Genomic DNA, 18,312 nt, shown 5'->3' on the forward strand with positions numbered 1-18,312 from the left:
TAATTAAATAATCAGATCAAGGCTTGCTTTCCGATTATTTAGTCACTGGATCAAGAAAATTGGTCCGGTGATTTAATCACTGGAAAGCATGCCTTGGTTCGGTTATTTAGTAACTGGAAGGAACAATTTTTGAAATCTCACGAAAAAAATGGATAGATTGCGTAATTTTATAATAATTTTGGGTATTAATAAAAATTTCGGCCCTATGAGGTAGGGCCGAAATTCAGAGATCATATTAGTAACAAAGATAATGTTCTGTGCGTGAAAAATTACATGTTTAAAACTCATATAAATTTTTTTTGAATATTAAATAATTTACTGATTTGATTTCTAAACTTTACTAAAAAAAACCGCTATTTTTTTTCCCTCTCAAACTGTTGATTTTGCTAGCGTGGTTTTCCTTAAAAAAATACTACGTTGATAGCATATCTGATATAAACTGACTTCCCAAAAAATTCTGCAAGTACATTAATTTCATTATTTTTTGAAATGCTACCAAAAAAAAAAAATGGCAACCTCATATCTTCCTTCAATTATTTGAATATGACTACAAATCTACAACTTATTTCAGGATATCCTTTTTCCGAGGCTTAATCGGTGATTCGGTGGCAGAGAAGTAATTCCCGCGAAGTCGCGAAACCAATGAATGACCAATTGTTTCCCAAATTCGTATCCTCTGCATTAACTCAAAAGGGAATCTTTTGAGATAATGAATCTTGACCATCCCATCTGTTTTGAGATTCGTGTAGACTAAATCCGCACTAATATTAAAGAGCCTCCTATATCATAAGCAGTGGCCGGATTGGCTCCGTTTAAAATCAAACGGTTGAGATTCATTAACTCAAAAGATTCCTTTTTGAGTTAATGCAGAGGATACGCATTCTTTTTTCCCTTGGCACTCAGATCAAACAAAGAACCCACTATACGCACTAGTCTTTTCCAGTGAAAAAGGTGTTATGTTACTTATGTATGCTACCCTGTGTCAAAGTACTGCCACATTGGACAACCCTTTTCTTAATCTTGAAATACTTCGCAGCCTAAGTCTGTCTGCGGGGTCGGAGCTACACGAAAGCGATTAGGATTATATGCATCACAAAATCCGAATTTCCCACGTGCTTTTGACAACCTTTATTTTTTTAGGAAAGTTATCTTGACGTGTATACGGGGGCGGATTGAAGAAGGCCTAATAGGTCAATTGATGTCATTAATTTTAATTTTTTTTTATATTTATATATAATTTTTTATATAATTTAGAATAAAGTGTCACGATATTATATAATTGATTTCATTCCCTGTAGAAAAATTATTTATGATTAACTTTCATATGTTTTTGACTCCATAATTTGAAAGTTGACTCCGCGCTCTTGCGTGTATGTATATAAAAAAAGTGTTTTTGACGACTTGATCTGTTGACCACTACTCACCTTGTGCTATATATTTGCCAATTGCTTTGCTGGTTCTTGAGCATTCTATTCACCTGCAAGAGAGAAACAGAGAGGGGTCTCCTAAATCCAGAAAAAGAAAGAACACACTCTATCGATCAGCTATTTCTCTCTTTATCTAGATTTTAAACCAAAATAAGAAAGAACACACACTTCATATATCCTCTCTGATGCATTTCTTAGATTTTCTCTGTCTGCTCATCTTTTACCTCCCCGTAGCAGCCAACGCAGAATATTTTTATTACGTTTGTGGCAGTTACGGTACCAGTACAGGTAACTACACGAACAACAGCACGTACCAGTCCAACCTTAACCTTCTCTTCTCAGCTTTGCGCTCCAATTCTACTGGTAATGGTTTCGCGGCTGGTAGCGTTGGTACAGTGCCAGATAAGGTGACAGGTATTGCCCTCTGTCGTGGTGACCTCAATAACTCCACTTGCTCCACTTGCCTCTCCGGAACACTGGTAAATTTCATTTAACCATTCGTTTCGTTCCTAAGGATACTATTTCTCTTTGCTATTTTATAATGATGAGGTTGTTTACAATCACATAGTAAATTCTAATTTCTTATATTTCAGTCTGTTCTTTCAACAATAGAATAATTTGGATATCAGGTAAATCAAATTGTCCTTATTATTCATATTTGGTAAATCAAGCAAATATATGTTTGCTGTCTATAATAAGAATTAGCAAAAGGCTTCATATGGGTATTTCATTCAAAATAGTATTTTTTTTTAAATAGTGGATAAATCCATGGTTTTGAAACTCGGAATCGAAATCGGATCAATTGGCTGGAATCGGATCAGAAACTCGGTTTTTTTGCCAGAAGTTTGTTTTGTACTAAAATAACAGGAAAAAAAAGGTAAAACATTAATTTGTTAAAAAATAAAGGTGCTGAAAAATAAAAATGATTTGCTAGTCTTAATATTAATCCCTAAAAAATAACAAAAAATGAAAACAAATAAAAAAATTATAAAATTAAAATGGAGGTATCCATAAAAAAGAAATGGAGGGGAAAAGAAATAAGAAAAAAAGGCAGCGAATGGAAATGCTTCTATTTCTATACACAATGGATCCCGTTACTCCTGGTTCACGATGGACCAAATGGTTTTTTTATTTCTATACACAATAAAACAATACACCATGTTTATTTAAAAGGACCCTGATAATTGTCCCTCTATTCTCATCCCCCATTATCCTCCAATTTTATTTGTTCAATCTCGTCCACATTTTTCACGATCTATAAGAAATTTTGCGAATCTAAAACCATGAATCTCTTCTACGCAATTTTATCTTTCAAATGAGATCCATGATAACATATTTTCGAGCTCGTCGTCACACAAGCATTTATACCTCGTTATTTAAGTATTTATACCTAGTATTTCCCACATATGACACTGCTGACATTTAAAAGTATTAATATCAAGTATTACAAGTATTTATACCTATGCACTGAAGTATTTATACCTATGTGGTCAACTATTTTTGTTAGAGAAAGGTTGACGCAAGGATGATTGAGGAAGGTTGATGCGGAGATGCGGGGTCCATGATTCGGGATAAATACTTACAAGTATAGGTATAAATACTTACAAGTATAGGTATAAATACTTGCACGATGAGGTATAAATATTTGTGTGACGATGAACTCGAAAGTATGTCATCATAAATCTCATTTGAAAGATAAAATTGCGTAGAATACGTTCGTGGTTTTAGATTCACAAAATTCCTCATAGATTGTGAGAAATGCGGACGATATTGAAAAAAGAAAAAAAAAATCCACCTCTAAAAAACATGTATGATTCTTCTCCCCATGTAGTTTGAGTGGTCCCCCCATATAGTCATATCAAGTTAGACATGCAAGTATTAATTTATTATCTTCCAAATATTTATATCTATGAATTTAATTAAACTTGAGAGATCACATTGTTTTAAATAAATTTAATTAAACTAGTTAATTAAGTTAGTTTATGAAAGTTAAAATTTGTTTAAGAGATGGGGGATGATGAGGGGATGGGAGTGGGATGTTTCATATAATTATTATATTTAAAAATATAAATATATTTGTCTTTCTTCCTCTGAGGATTGCTTCGATCGTTTTCTTCCCAAATCAGACTACCCTTCTTTTTCTTCCCAAATTTGTGACTATTCCTATGTAAACCCAAATTGATGCAAAAAAAAAGTGCAGAATCGGGTGAGACTCGGATGAAATTCGTCTGACTCAGCTTGACTTGGCCTCAAAATTGGATAACTCGGTCGAGTCATACACTGTTCAACCGAGTTTTGATGAAAAACTCGCATGGGCTTGAGACTCAGGTAAAACTTGAATCGGACCTGACTAACTCGGCCTAGTTTCCAAACCATGGATAAATCCACCGATTTCTATTGAAATCAGTAAACCCTGAACAAGTACCCAAAAATAGGTACCTAATCATGAGCAATAAGTATTACAGTATATATGTTCCAAAACATCAACAGTTACATTTAGAAACTAAAACCTGGATCAACCTAAGTACTAACTAGCAATACCTGCACAAAAATAACTGCCAAGGACATCAATTCATTCAATAAAACAACAAAGTATAACCCATAACACAAAGTAAACACATGACCAAACCAACTTGAAACTTGTTAAAGCTGGTCCCAATCAACTGAAGCATCATCTTCCAAGTCTCTTCCAGACATTGGATTGAGGAGATTGCCAGCCCTAAAATGCTCCATGGTAAGGTCCAAAAAGTCCTCGTGGTATTCCTCCTCCTCTGTCATAGCTAGAAGAATCTCCAGTGCCATGGCCAGGTCTCCGCCCTCCTCCTCTTCCACCTCATCTGGTATGTCCTTGACATCTGAGGGAAGGATAAGGCACAATTTAGAGTAAGTCATCATTCTTGGATTGACACCAAAATGATGCTAAAGAGATAATTGTTTTACCTAGAACCTTAGCCGGTAAGGGAGCAATACCATTAAAACAAACTTGATTTCTCACCCACCATAAGTTCCAAAGAACAGCTCCTCTAATTAATTCTAGTAATAGTCCGTCCTTAAGTGGAATTGCTGCATCAATGGAAAATAGATCCTCTACAGTGTCACAGGAATAAATGAAACCATTAAAAGCAGCAATTCAATTCCAAATTTGCTTAATATAAGAACATTGAACAGATAAATGATTAGTGCTTTCAGGCTGACTGCAAAAGACACAGTCAGTACATCCCTGCAACTGCCATCCTCTCTTACTTAAATTAACCCTAGTTAACACCTTATTTTTCCTAATTAACCATAAAAAGATCTTAACCTTTAAAGGAATTTTAGACTGCCATATAGTATCATAGTCCTTATTAGGTATACCACTATCCTCTAACCACCCATAGAAAGAATGTACAGTAAAGTCATGCTTATGAGACTGATAGGGCCATGTTCCGCGGCCCATGTAGCTTCAATCTGGGCCATGAACAAGACCGGGATTAGGACCTCGTTCTGCGAGGCCAACCCGAGATGCAATGCAAAGTCCACGATTGAGGCCCATAATAAGCCGGCCCAATAAACGGCTTAGACAGCCTACGCCTCGGGGGATAAAGCCCCAAAGTCTCCCTTGAATCAATAACCACTTATAACTGGCAGCCACGTCGGTTACTGACCTCGCCTTCCTAACAGCCACGATCACACGATCATAAGTGGCCACGCTCACATAACCTTATAACTGATTCACGTTTTGCCTTACCCTGGCAGAGGGAAGGCGGTACGTAGAAAATACTATATAAGGCCATCCCTTTCACAGGAAAAGGGCGAACGTAGAGGTACACCATTACTTTCTGACACCCCTATTCTCTTACACACCTGCTCTCTTATATTCATACTCCGAGATATCAGATAGGACAGAGTACGACATCTCCGAGGTCCATTCCCTTATCCCCGAGGTAATCTATTGACCTCCGAGTTCGGGATCCGAGATCATCCCTCGATCTCTCTGAGTTGATCATCTCGCGCCCTGTGACCTATAGCAGGACGAGCCCAGTTCAACCCCATTTTAGCATACGGCCTGCTACCTCATATAGCCCGTATCAGAGACCATCTCCCAAGCAATTTGTCCTCCAAAGAGAAATTAGGAGTAAAGTGTAAAAATTTAGATTGTAAGTCATTCCATTCTTGCAAATACACACCAGTAAGTTTTCTTGTAAACTTTAATCATTCAAAATAGTCTAATTCGAACAAAAAGTAAATACTTAAGCCGTTCATTGGTAAATTCAAAATCATAATTTCAGGATACCTCCATTTATTGGGCTATTTGTAAACATTCCTAAAATACATGTGGCTTCAAATAAAAATTTCAGGATATATTGAATCTATGCCCATATTATAAGACGGCGTGGATGTGGTACAATAGTTGCTACATGTATTTCTCGAACCAGTATTTTCTCTCCTCATTAGACAACTCACCATACCAGACCCTGGTCTATACAAAAAATGTTACTGTGGACCCCGCCCGGTTTAACGGGGCAGTCCTCCAGCTTATGTCAGAGATGAAATCATGGGCCGTCAACAACTCAACCAAATTATTCGCCACAGGAATTGCTACAAATTTCTCGACTGAGTGTCCTATCATCTATGGTCTTGTACAGTGCACCCCTGACATGACCAAGTCCCAGTGCCAGGTACGATTGGTTAGGCATGGTAATATGTAAAGATATTATCTTTGGTCTTGTTTCTGTTACTCATGTCTGGTACATGTGTGTCCAAATAAGGTTCATACTGTAACTATATATAACCTACTAGTAGTATTTACCATGTGACATACCTGACAACATTGGTGCCACTAAGGGCAGTCACTGTTGCATTTATTGTGGCCATATATTAAATCAGTGTTGTTGCCGAGAACATAGACATAATTTTTTCCAGAGGTAGGCAGTTTCTTTTACAAAGGTAGGCAACAACCCATATTCAAATGGGTTTCATACTGGTTTGTTCAAATTCAGGGTTAGAGTTGCCTAATCCAGGTTGAACGTGGCTCTGCTCATGGTTGTTGCGCTGACACAGAACAACTGAAAAAAAATTGAAACTAAAATATATCAATATATTCTTTCCAGGATTGTCTTCAAAACCTAATTGATGACTTTCCTAAGTTTGTTAGTGGAAGACTTGGCGGAAGAACAATTGGTATATATTGTAATATTAGGTATGAGTCGGCTACTTTCTATGAAGGTCCTCCCATGGTACGAATTGACGGCACATTATCCTCACAAGTATTGTCACCTGTAATAAATAAAAGTAAGTGGTCGAACATGTGTTTGTAATAATGCCTAAACCAAGGACCATCTGTTTATTTTTGTTTTCATCAAACATTACACCACCAGTTATTTTAGATGAGTATGTTAATGCATCATTTTTTTCAATATAAGTTAATTTAATGACCATTTACTTGATAAAGATCTACAAAAGTAATATTTATCAGTTACAGGTCAATTTGGATAGGTAATGACTTACACTGAAATGGACAAAAGAAATGGAAATTTGTGAAGCCATGTATTGACAGAAAACAAGACTTTAATTTGTAGCACAAAAACCATGAGTTTTATCTATTTCGTTGCATCAACTTCATCTGACACTGAAATCAAAATAGTTGGTGGTATCAAGAAACAGGCTCCTCAATTTTTTCTTGAATTAGATTTGAAAACCAAATTTTCTTTGATATAATTCGAACTGACTCCAACTTCAAAATATATTTTCTCTGATTGTCCGATTTTAAGATGAATTGAAGTTCATAATATTTATTTTATCTTCAAAGGGATCAATATGTAGTTAACTCAATATATAATTCCTTTTTATGTTGACTAGATTTGTATTTGTAATTTGTAAATTAGGTGTAATGCCCTGTTAAATTATAATCCTGATAAGTGAGGTGTTAGTATGCTTCTCCTTTTCAATTTTTGAAGCAATTATTTAATGATATGCAGGTAGTAATAAGAAAAGCAATGTTACAGCTCTTGCCATCACTATTCCTGTGGTAGCTGCTGTATTATTATTAGCAATATTTTGCTTTTTTTTATATAAGAAGCGATCTCATGGAAGAAAAACATTTCTATCTGGTAAGTTATAAATTTAGTTGACAAAATCATTTATTATTACATAACTGTACCACTCCTTTATCTTGTTAGATTTTATTACATAACTTGAATTCATTAACTGTTTTTCGTTGTTTTCAGAAATGATCGACTCTGAGATGAATAAAGAAAACATTGAATCATTTTTTATTGGTCTTTCTACACTGAAAGCTGCCACAGCAAACTTTGACGAATCTAATAAACTGGGTGAAGGTGGATTTGGTGCTGTTTATAAGGTACTTCTACACTAGCAATCTTTGAACATCATTAAAAATTGTGAAATTATCCATATAGTAACATTTTTTCATGTTTACTCCATGAAGGAAGAAAATTCCTATTTTTAGTTATTACCATTTTATCTTCAATATGACCTTAGCAGCAATATATATTTCCCAAATTCAGTTCTTTTTTCACTCAAGAAATATAAAAAGACATAATTAAATATTAAAAATGTCATTGAACATAAATTGGAAATTCTGAACTTTAAACATAAATGAAATACATTTAACTACATTTTTAATGTACATTGTTTGCAATTTTGATTAGTATTAACTTTTTGTAATTGCCATCGCATTTGTAATTCTATGTCTAACTGCATCATTCAGGGCACACTTCCAAATGGGCAAGAGGTAGCAGTTAAGAGGCTTTCTCAAAGTTCTGCTCAAGGATTAGAAGAATTGAAAAATGAGCTAGCTTTAGTTGCAAAGCTTAAACACAAGAATCTGGTACAAGTCGTAGGTGTTTGCTTGGAAGGACAAGAGAAGCTTCTTGTTTATGAGTTTCTTCCAAATAGAAGCCTTGACACCTTTCTTTTTGGTAACCAAAATTCAAATCTGTTTACATCAATTTTTTTCTTCATATAAATCATTGATATTTATTGAAAAAGGTAGAGTAAAATAAAGTCAAACTACATAAAATAAGTAGTAGTACTGGCAAATTAGTGGTTCAAGGTATGAAATGTGAGATTTGGTGATAAATTCGCTGGTCTGTATCAATTCAAGTACTGCTCAAGTTTTTTCCCTAGCATTCATGTGCCGTTATGTGACAGATAATGAAAGAAGGCAAGAACTGGACTGGATAAAAAGATTGGCAATAATAAATGGCATTGCTCGAGGACTCCTGTATTTGCATGAAGAATCACAACTGAAGATTATACATAGAGATCTAAAAGCAAGCAATATTTTGTTGGATTCTGATATGAAACCTAAAATTTCAGACTTTGGTCTTGCTAGATTGTTTCTAGTAGACAAGACTGTACATGTCACAAGACGGGTCGTAGGTACATTGTAAGTGCGCATGATCTATATATATCATGATTTTTCTTAACTTATTTTTTGTTTCCATACTTGAAAATTTTTTTTTCTTAACTTAGAAAAAAAATTCCAAGCTACCAATACCAAATGTTCCTCTTATTTTCTGGCTAATAACAAACTTCTCACATCAGATCAGGTACAAATTGACTGAATCTCCTTAACCTTTGTAATTTGACTTGTAACTCGCCTTCAGATTTGACTGATCAGAACTTCCAAATAAACAGCAATTTACTTGGCTTGATTTCCATCAAGTTTCTGCTAAAGAAGAAACTTAAGCACAACATTAGCAACAGTTAATGTACTTGTTTTATTTGTACAACTCTAGTCCAATAAATGTTTAAAAATAGCCCAAATAATGAATGTTAAATGCCAATTTTAGGAATTTCAGCCTTTTCAGGGTGTAAGTTTCAAGGGAAAAAAAGCTTAAACTTTGCAATTGGAATTTGAAACAATGAGGCATCCCTTTTAATTAGTCATATTATGTGAACTGTACAGTGGCTATATGGCACCTGAGTATGCACTGCATGGACGCTATTCAATCAAGTCAGATGTGTTTAGTTTTGGTGTTTTGCTTTTAGAGATCATTACTGGGAAACAATGTTGTGGTTCATTTGAGACTGAACAGAGTGAAGACCTTCTGAGCTCTGTAAGAATTTCTAATCCATTTCTCTTAAATTTATGTAATAAATGCAATTCATTATTTTTTTTTATTGTTGCAATTCATTATTCATGTAAGCTCAGAAATGATCACAAGGGCCAATTTAATTCATGGATACTGCAAGCGCCAAATTATCATCAATACCCTGCAAAGTTATAAATATCATCAAAACCTTTACATTTAGTATCCTGTTTACTCCTACAAAAAACCAAAATTCTCTATTTAACTTGCTTCCCGTTAATAGATAACCTAAATAATCTTCTATTGTTGTTTATCTACAATTATGGAAGAATATATAGTGGGTTATTTGGCTATTTACAAGATGTCAGTGTATCAGGGGGCCAAAGATACATTTCATGTTTTGCCATGATGTGCAATTGTGCATGATATTTTGTTGTTTTGAACATAGATCAGGGCCTAAGACCTTTTTTTTTTTGTGAAAAATGTGAGGCCTCATATGCAGTTATTATTTGCACATGTAATTTTTTTTATTATAGTCCTATATCTTAAAGTTTTAATGTTGGAATGTCAGACGTGGGAGCAATGGACAGCGGGTACAATAACAAACATAATCGACCCACTCATGGATTGCCCAACAAATGAGATAATCCGGTACATACATATAGGGCTTCTCTGTGTGCAAGAGGACCTAATGGATAGACCCCGCATGTCAGAGGTAGTGATCATGCTTGTTAGCAATACTGTCTCTCTCCAAGTACCTTCGAAGCCTGCATTTTACCTAAGAAGATGAGGTGGTGATTCTAGTGATGGGTCACAGAAAAACTTGGTGCCAGTGTCTAAGAACGAGTTAACTGTTTCAGAACTTGAGCCGAGATAGACGACTGGTCGAGAAAAAATTTCGTTGCTCTCTACTTTGACAATATAAGTTTGCATATATAATATACATATAGGAATAGTGATTTTTTAGTGTAGTTTTATATTGAATTAATTAATTAAGTGTTGTTAATTTCAAACAGACGAAGAGGTCATTAATGGATTTCATGAAGTAAAGAGAGAGAGAGAGATTCAAATGTATTTGTATTTTCTCATGTATCTCGTACAGATTACAACTGCTGCTTATGTAGAGAAACACTCCAGATTAACCCTCACTAATCTAATCATGATTACATGCTTCTAACCTTGGTTAAATGTCATAACAGAACATCTAACAACTATTGCTAATTGTCTAACAACACTGATTATTGCTAACTGCCTAACAACTTTCATTAGCTCTAACTGCCTTCATGCCTCTATTAGTCATTTATTAGTGAACGGTAAAACGTGCAGCTAATTAAGCTCATCATTTTTAAACACTTGATATATTTGTATCCCATTACATCATATCTAAAATGTTCGTTTTCAAATCTAAATTTAAATAATGACAATGAAATTACTTAGTTGTCAAGAAAGAAAACAATAGCTTAAAGAATATTTTTGTCTATCCTGATTTTTAAAATATTTAACACAAATATCCATGTTTTTAGAAGTTTAATATCAGTTTTCTGAATGAATGTATTTCGCGCGTCATTCTGAACTCATACCTCATATAGTTAAAATGATAAAAAAAAAATTCTAAAAGTATGGAAGCTTTTATATTAAACGCAGGTAATATGAAAGTTATGAACGCTTGTGTTCAAAATTAAATGTGAACGCATGTGTTCACAATTGAACTACGCTTTCAGTGTATGTGAAATGTAGGTAATATAAACATGTGTTCACTATTGAGCCGAAACATATGCTTCCAGTGTATGTATTAAGATAATTTAATTTGGTACCTTTTTAGTTGTGCCTACTGTACTATTAGCGATTTTATTTTCAAAATATAGTCATTGTAAATAACCTTTTTTTGCATTAATATCAAATTGACGGCCATTGACGTCAACCCTAAAAAATATATATATAATGTTATCAAATTTTCAGAACAAGCATATTGATGTCAAACTATTTAAAATTTCGCATAGATAAAAAAAAGTTGGAACTCAATTAAAAAAAAATCATAACGTAGAGTTTATCATACAAATAAATCATATAATTGAATAAATTGTTTTAAGTAACACTTCTAATCTAGCCCATTCTCTGTTTTTGTTTTAGATCATTCTCTGTTTTGTTTTGGATGAAGTGAAGGCGGCATTTCTCACTTTCTTCTCATAATCTCTCTCAACATTAATTTGCCTCCATTTCAGCCATCTTTCTCACCTGGGCTCTCTCATCAGGTGGCCCTTCCTGGGCCAATGATCCTTCACGCAGAGGTCCCAGTAAGATCCCTGGACCACGTGGCATCCCTTTATTTGGTGGTATCTTCTCGATCGCTCGGCCGGGGCTTGTCACTGCCTACATCAGCAAAACTCTCCAAGTCCAAACGCGCAACTCAACTGATGCAATTCTCCATCGGAAGTGGCGTTTGTAATGGAGAGAATAGGTCAACCAACAATCAAAGAAGGAGATCAGATACTGTATTTGATGGGTTATGAAGAAGACTTTGTTCTCTGCTGTGTTTCAGGAAGCAGAGCTCAGTTTAGATGAAGTGAAAGGAGGCGTTCTCTGTTTTCGATCAGAATGCCGTAGATTTGCAAAGAACACTACTAATTAATCTCGAATTAAGAGAAAGCACGAATCTTGAGGCATGCGTACGGATGATTAGCCAAATATAACTGCTGCTTATATTCGGTAAAAAAAAAAGTTCGAGGGCTGTAGTTGATAGCGTTTTATTCTAAGGGGGCGTTTGGTTCGCACTATGGGGGCGTTTGGTTTGCGCTATTGAAAGGTAATTCCCAGGCATTGTGATTCCCGGTAAATTGATTACTGCGTTTGGTAAAATTATGAAGGGAATGAGTGCGGTAATCTTTCATTCCCTGTCATTCCGATTCCCTCGTTTATGGCTATCGCGATAGCCTAAAAAAATGCGGAATTTTTTCATTCCCGACCGACGGGAATTAGACAAAGCGAGCGACTTTTTATTTTTTCATTCCGTCTCTTTTTTTCTCCCTGTTCGCACTACCCATCGCTAATTCATTTTCTTCTCTCCATTTTTCTGCCTTTCCTCCCCAATCCCTCTCCAGTCCCTATCACCTCCTTCGCACCGGTGATTGCTTTCCAGGCGATGTATAGGGGAGTGCTCAAATTAGAGGCGCAAGCCGTTGCTAAGCAAACTGGAGGCGGGAGTATGGATTACTCACAGAAGGGGATAAGGTAAAATTGTCTTCTTGATTCCAGAAAAATAAGTTGCAATTGTTTAGCCTCTTTAACTTTATTTCAATTTTGATCTCATGAGAAATTTGTTTTCTTGATTCTAGAAAAATAAGGTGAAATTGTTTACCTTTGTGTCTCTTTAACTTTATTTTAATTTGATCTCATGAGAAATCAAAATCTGTCTCTGTACATAGGACTCTGATTGCACTCACGAAGCCTCCTCTTTATCAAATAAGAAACAGGTAATTAAGTAAAAAATCCCCAATTTAAACCATATCATTTCTTATTATTGCAGGAGCAACCAAGGTGCCAGATGTTCTTTTCTTTTTTAATTGTTTGTTGTCAACTCCTCCTTCTTGCAAAAATATAAACTACAGAGTATAACAAAAAGGTTGGTTCTGGTACAAGACTGGCCAATACAGGGTACTAATTTAGTTGTTTTTGTAACATGCAGAAAGATTCTGGTTCAGCTAGTCATCCTAGAATAGCAGAGATAAAGTATGGGTCTAACTTTCCTACCAGATCCTTCTCGTGTCTTGTAAATGTAGAGGTTACTTTTGAATTACTTCATTATTAGTTTAGAGAATGCTTTCTACATTGCTCTTTGCTGGAGTTATTATTAAATAATGTTTTCTAAAGTATTATTTGTTGGGGTAAAATGGCAAAGGATAATAAAAAATTGGCTTCTTTTAATTATAGGTCTATGACATGCTGAAAGCCAGTTGAAATTAAACGAAGTGGTAGAGTTCATATATATTTACACTTTTGAGCATGAGTTTATTGCAAGAAACAATAAGGAGGATGTTGATGATGTTTGACTTTATGAATGATGTAACAACTCATCTACCACCTAGCAAGGTATGTAGCTATATTCTAATAATTTGTCGTTTTTATGGATAGGATCACTCGACAATCTCAAATATTACTTCTAAACATACAAGTTATAATTTCCTTAGTGAGTGCTTAGAAACCTGAGTTGGTTACTTCTGGATTTGTTGATTTATTTAATTTTTGTCACCTTGTGTAACCCTTGACCTGATTTCTCAAATTTGTGAGTTGGTTGCTATTGCCTTGCTTCTTCCTTCAACTCAAAATTCGGAGTTCTTCTTATTACCTCTATAATTTGTATACTGGTAATTTATCCTTGTAATTTGCATACTCGAAATTCAGAGTTCTTCCTGCCATGCAAATCAGGTAATTCCATAATTTCAGGTTTCAAGCTCAGCTTCAGCGAAATCTTCTTTTTTTGCCTGCCCTGGCTGATGCAGTTCTGGAGGGGCCTAGCTGCAATCATGTGCTCTAGGACGCCGATTACGTTACTGGAAGCAATCAGCATTCAATTCAACTGGGTGCAGGTACAAAGGCTCTGGGACACGCTTTGAGCAGCGAGAATTTGGGCATTATGAAACGAGCGTAACAGGAGAATTTTCAGAGATGAATGCCGATCAGGAGGTTTTAGGAATTAGGGGTACAAACTATGTAAAAAGATTGAGCTGTTGCAGCTACTGGTACTTTTAAAGATATAATTAGAATACCAGGGTGAGGAGTTGTGTAGAGCATTGTACATATTAGAATCTTTTATAGTATATTTCTTTATATAATAAAAAATGAAAATTTTATATTTATGTATATTGTGGAAATTTTCAATGTCATTGCAAAAAATGCAAAGCAACCTAAGATATGCAAGAGTGCCTTCTAGTCCGTAATTTTTATTTTGGATTCAAATATAATTTACAACATTTCTAAATTGTAACTAAAGAAAAGTTAGCACTAATTATATGACTTTCTGCTAACATGTTTGACGAATTTGTATAATGAGCAAAAAAGTCATGCATATGGCACATTGTCTGGAATGCCAAAAGCGATAGCTATGCGCAAACCAAACATGGGAATGACTCATTCCAGAGAATGTTGAAGCAATAGTCATGCGCGAACCAAATATGGTAATAACACATGTCTTGGAATGACATTCCCTGGCATTACATTCCTAGGAATCCTTCTATTCCCTGGAATGACCTATAAGGTAAACGCTGTTTCTGTCATAACAGTTGTGGTAAATTAAAAAAAAAAATCAATTTAATGTCTCATGTTTAATTCTTTTTTATATGATAGGTAAAAAAATTGGAAATTCATGCCAATATACCATGTTAAGGTTTGGCTGATCAAGGGTCCTATTATAAATACAATGTACAACAAAATTAACAGATGATGGACGGTTGTATATTCCTTGATAAGTACCAATGATAACAAATTTACTAACTATTTAAATATTTTTTAATAAATGTAAATATTTAATTTAAAAGTATATTTCATTACTAAACAAGTACAACAAATACAAGTCCTTATTAATTAGGTTCTGTTCGGCTGCTACTGTGTCTGTGAGTAATTATTTTATTTTTTTCACATATACAGTATTTTAGTCATTCAAATCAGATACGAATCTAAGTTCATTTTCATTTCGGTCTAGTAGTCAGACATGCCCTTAATTGAAGGAGGTTTGCTAAGTATAGCCCAACTCAATTTCGCCTTAAATAGAATACACCTCATGCTCTTTCACTGGAATTCGTATCCTCTGAGTTAACTCAAATTTTGAATGTAGATCATGACCGTTCGATTTAAACCCGCACGAATATTAATGATCCCAGTGCATTCCATTCCGTAGTTAAAACTCAAACGGTGCGTTAGTGCAGAGAATGCTGACTCGTTTGACTAGTGATCCTGCGGAGCACTTTAATGAGGCATGTTGTTTCCAAATTCCAAATTCCAAACGGTGCGTTAGTGCAGAGAATGCGGACTCGTTTGACGGGTGATCCTGCAGAGCACTTTAATGAAATGAGCACCCGTTGTTTCCAATTTCCAAATTCCGAGGAAACAAAGGAAAGGTCCAGGTTTCCCAGAAAAGCGTGCTGCCAATTTTTGACTAGTTTCTTCCAAACAAATTTACAAAAATGCAAAGAGAAATATTCAGCACATTGACTAATAAAAGATATATATTTTCGAGATGTCAAGTTACTATGTCGGGATTTCCGGAGAAACAATTATTTTTTAATTCCGAAGCAGAAGTAGTTAGTTTGATTTGAGTTAATAAACTATAAAAGTTTTATCAATTGTACATCTCGAAAATCCCGTTCCAGACCTATTTAGAGAGAAATTTACCTTAAAATATTAATTTATCATAGTTTGACGGAGATGAATATCAATTTTGCTCGTTGACTTGTGAATTAACTTGAATTGTTGGTGCAACACATCAATAATTGCATGAAATTGTTGCATCAACAATTCAAGTAAATTCACACCAACAAGCAAAATTTCATGAAACCCATTTATTAGTGATTTAGAAGGAAATTAAAAGGAGTAGAATAAACCTCAACTAAACTTGAGATAATACCCGAAATAATTCACAAATAAAGTCAACGACAGTACCAAACATAAATTGATGCCTTGCAAAACAAACTTTTGCAAAATACTCCCTGGCACCATGAGCTCCCCACCCATCCATTTCTTTCTTCTCACACTTGCACTTCTCACAACACTAACAAATCCTCATTTTTTTCACAATTTTTGTGAACCCACAAATTACTACACCCCAAGTAATACTCACAATTTTTGTGAAGCCACAAATTACTACACACCAAGCAGTACTTACAAAACCAACCTCAACCTCCTCTTCTCTTCTCTAATCCTAAACATGAGTAGAACTAGGGTGTTATTAAGCTCACCAAAGTGTTTGGTGAGCTTGACTCTAAAACCCATCAAATCAATTTCAAATGACGAATTCGAACCGTTAGAACCCACCTACCTTACGTGTGATGCGTCTACATGTGAAATTTTTAAACATTTGAATTAGTTTAGTATAAAGTCAATCGGTCAAAATTAGAAGGTTAATAAATTAATTTTAGTGCATTCATTTTTTGAACGTTTTTTGACCGCTTGACTTTATACTAAACTAATTCAAATGTTTAAAAATTTCACATGTAGACGCATCACACATAAGATAGACGGGTTTCAACGGTTCGGATTCATCATTTGAAATTGATTTGATGGGTTTTAGAGTCAAGCTCACCAAACACTTTGGTGAGCTTAAAAGCACCCTAGTTCTACTCCCTAAACACACCCAAAAGTGGATTTTCTACTGCTATTGAAGGTGAACCACCATACCAAGTCTACAGCCTTGCACTCTGCCGTGGTGACATCGATCAGGACACCTGTACCAGTTGCCTCAATTCGGCTTCCCAAAGCATCGTCCAACTCTGTCCTTACCCTAATGGTGGTATTGTATGGTACAACAACTGTGGCATTCGGTATTCAATCCATAATTTCTTTTCAATATTTCCTAGTGTTGAGGATCATTTTGCAAGTTGCCAGCAACAGGCTGTATCAAAACCATTCGAGTTCAAGCAACTCGTCATCTCCTTGATGGAATCTATTTCTGAAATCGCAGCATTTAATGCATCTGTAAAGATGTTTGTCACCAGCGTTAATGCAAGAGCATATGGAATGGTACAATGTACCACGGATTTGTCGGAGTCCGATTGTTTCAAGTGCCTTAATCAGACTTTTTATACTCTTTTCGAATTTTGCAGCGCTTCTTCGTTTGCTGTTGCTGTTAAATGGAGTTGCAGAGTGGTATACTCCTCCCACATATATCACAATTCAGATCGCATGGAGTTGTCGCCCGCTCCTTCGATCCCTTTTCTTCCTCAACAGATCTGAAATCTTGTAAATGATGTTAAATTGTGGGTGTATTAGCATTATTTGTTGCTAGTAAACTTTGAAGCTTTTGCAGCCATTTTAAATTCGTGTGGTTTTAGATGTTAAATTGGGTCTTTCTCTTATCCTATTATTCTTCTTTAACTGTAGCATCGTGTGGTTCAATTAGGGGCAGTGTTTTAAAATGCGGTTTTGTTCATGCATGCGGAAGGTCACTGCATATTGCATATGCGAATTTTTATGCGGATTTTAAAATAAAAATTCACGTATATATATATTCATATTCATATATTTGAATTTATTTTCACATATTAACATAACCAACAATAATTTTTTGATTTTTTTAATATAAATTTTAATTAAAATACAATCAAATTATCAAAACCGCATGGAAAAACTGCATGGCCGCATTTTTAATCCGCATGACCGCATATTCGGACCGCATATGCGGCCGCATGGAAAAACCGCATGGGCATTCTGAGCATATGCATATGCGGCCCATGCGGCCGCATTTTAAAACACTGATTAGGGGTGTCAATGGGTACGGTACTGGTCGGGTGGAGGCATTTTCATACCCATACCCATTAAATTGACTTTATCCATATCCTACCCATACCCATTAAAAATTAACTTTACCCTACCCTACCCTTACCCGTTAATATTATCGGGTAACAAAACGGTAGCGGGTGAATAACGGATAATACTATTATAATAATTAATTTTATTATAATTTACAAATTAAACATTAAAAACTCATTTATTTCACACATATATAATTGTATTTCTAATAAAAAAATAAAGAAAATGTGCAATTAATTCTAACTAAATTATTTTTATAAACGAAGAAAATTAAAAACCATGAATATATATTTAGGTGGGTTAGAAATTGAATTGAATATATATTTAGATTT

At 34.9% G+C, this 18,312-nt stretch overlaps 1 long non-coding RNA gene and 1 pseudogene across 2 annotated transcripts; one reads left to right on the top strand and one right to left on the bottom strand.

Moving 5' to 3' along the window:
- Positions 1-1,525: 1,525 nt before the first annotated feature.
- Positions 1,526-10,375, top strand: LOC144552932 (cysteine-rich receptor-like protein kinase 6; annotated as a pseudogene). The gene is made up of 9 exons (XR_013511272.1): positions 1,526-1,906; positions 5,765-6,085; positions 6,518-6,698; positions 7,385-7,516; positions 7,634-7,767; positions 8,137-8,347; positions 8,580-8,817; positions 9,340-9,490; positions 10,035-10,375. The product of XR_013511272.1 is annotated as a cysteine-rich receptor-like protein kinase 6 (transcript).
- A 1,300-nt stretch (positions 10,376-11,675) lies between these two features.
- LOC144552405 (uncharacterized) lies at positions 11,676-11,985 on the bottom strand. The gene is made up of 2 exons (XR_013511120.1): positions 11,773-11,985; positions 11,676-11,725 (listed from the first exon to the last, which is right to left on the bottom strand). It is a non-coding gene; the product is annotated as an uncharacterized LOC144552405 (long non-coding RNA).
- Positions 11,986-18,312: the final 6,327 nt, after the last annotated feature.

Source organism: Carex rostrata, chromosome 4 (assembly GCF_964058835.1).
Source record: "Carex rostrata chromosome 4, lpCarRost1.2, whole genome shotgun sequence".
NCBI lineage: Eukaryota > Viridiplantae > Streptophyta > Magnoliopsida > Poales > Cyperaceae > Carex > Carex rostrata.